The following is a 2,368-nucleotide window of genomic DNA, read 5'->3' as shown; positions in this document are numbered from 1 at the left end:
AATAAAGATGACCCTTGAGTCTGCAGAACCCAAGGGAAAGAAAAGGCTAGGTGGCGAATGGTAAAACCAAGGTTGGGCATTGCTAGAAAAGCTTTAATGAAGGCGAACTATCAAGGGGTTCCCATTATAACCCAACCGTGTAAGGAACGCAAAATCCGGGAACATAACACCGATATGACGGAAACTAGGGCGGCAAGAGTGGAACAAAACACTAGGCGAGAGGCCGAGCCTTCCACCCTTTACCAAGTATATAGATGCATTAAGATAACAAGATAATATAATGATATCCCAACAAGTAAGTAAATGTTCCAACAAGGAACAGCCTCCAATCTTCACCTGCAACTAGCAACGCTATAAGAGGGGCTGAGCAAAGCGGTAACATAGCCAAACAACGGTTTGCTAGGACATGGTGGGTTAGAGGTTTGACATGGCAATTTGGGAGGCTTGAAAGCAAGTGGTAGGCATCGTAGCATTGGCATAGCAAAAGAGCGAGCAAACTAGCATAGCAAAGATAGTAGTGATTTCGAGGGTATGATCATCTTGCCTGCACAGTTGTCAGAGTTGACTGGATCCTCAAAAGCAAACTCAACGGGCTCCTCATTAGCGAACTCGTCTCCCGGCTCTAACCAAACAACACAAACAAGCAACAAGAGTACAATCAACCACGTGCAAACTCAAACAACACAATTCAAAGATGATATGCTATGCAGGATGCGATGCGGGATGCAAAATGCAAGATATGACAGTAAATGCATGAACCTGGCCTCAACTTGAAAAACCAAGTGTGCCACTGGAAAGATGAGATGAAATCGCTTGAAAAAGATATAAATAACGCCGGAATCGGAGTTACGGTTGGAAATGGCAAGCGATTCAAAAATGACACCGGTCTGTGATTTACAGCAAGTAGGCATCTAAATGCAATGAAATGAACATGCTACAACACCCAAACATGACAACAAAATACATGGCAGGGATTCACACAAGATGATTAACAAAAGTCTAGCACTGAGCTACGGCCAAATCATCCATTAACAGGTTCAAACAAGCATGGCAAAAATGCAAATGGCAAACAGATCTCAGACTTAGTGAAATCAACACTTGTCTGGAATTTCAGATCAGGTAGCCCTCTTTGGAGCAACAAAACTACATGCTACAGGATCTGAACATGGCAAAGTAAAGCATGGCATGGAGCTACTCAAGGAGCTTAATAGAAGTCCCTTAGTTACCTTGAGCCAAAAGGGATCAGAAAATACAATTACAAGCATGTGAACATAGCAAATACATAATCAGTTTTCAGACTTAGTGAAAACTGACACATGCTGAAATATAACTCAAGTAGGCATGTTTACAAGCTCGATGCCATCACTACGGTGCAAGTCATGGCAAGACAAGCATACATCCATCAAGAAGGCACAAAATGAAAGCTAGACATGGAAAGAAAAATAGCATAGCATGCATGGATCAACTACAACATCGCCGGCAAAATTGCAAACAAGTTGACAATCTGTCTAGATTCACAAAGTAGCAAAAGTAGAGCTCGATTGACTCAAGCTAGGGTGCTCCATAATTGCAAAAAAAAGACATGGATGGATATATCACTACAAGTTTAACAAAACTCCCTTACTGATCATCCTCAAAAGAGGCACGGATCACTAGGAAACAATAAGAACATATGGCATCATGAGATAAACAGCTCCAGGACTTGGTGAAATCACTAAGTCCCTAAAAACAGAATTAGCAAGTGCACCACTTTGCAAGCTTGCACAAGTCACCACACACGTCACAAAAATACATAGGTTGCACCTCTGGAAAGATGACAAAACCCTTAACAAAACACATGTAGAGCATCAGGGCATAGCATGCACACAATAATCATGGCAAAAATGACAAAAACCTAAACGGAGTAGCAGATCTGGCAATTATCTCAAGTAGCCCTCTTCAAATAGCATTTCGGGCATCAAGATGAACTCAAATGAAAATGATGCAATGGAATGAAACGATGTACTCTCTGAGATGGACATTTTGATATGCTATATGCATGAATCGGAGCTACGGATGCAAAGTTACGGGGTTACGAACATGAGCACTTGGACTGAGAATTTTGGGACTTACGAAAAATTCAACCTCCGGGTCTGGATCTAGGGTTTCACGGCACGCAACCCGAGGCGGCCAGATCGAGCTCGCCGGAGAGGGCGCCGGTGGCCGGAGCTGGGGCCGGCGACCAGGACGGCGAGGAGGCCGCGAGGCGGCGCGGAAGCCGAGGACGGTGGCGGCGGCGTGCGGCGGCGAACTGCGGCAGCGGGGGCGGCGATGGTGCGGCGGTGTTGGAGGGCGGCGGCGGCCGGCGGCTGGGGAGCGGCGAAGGTGC

Source organism: Triticum dicoccoides, chromosome 4A, assembly GCF_002162155.2.
Source record: "Triticum dicoccoides isolate Atlit2015 ecotype Zavitan chromosome 4A, WEW_v2.0, whole genome shotgun sequence".
NCBI classification, from domain to species: Eukaryota; Viridiplantae; Streptophyta; class Magnoliopsida; order Poales; family Poaceae; genus Triticum; species Triticum dicoccoides.
Note: the sequence above shows the minus strand (reverse complement) of the source record.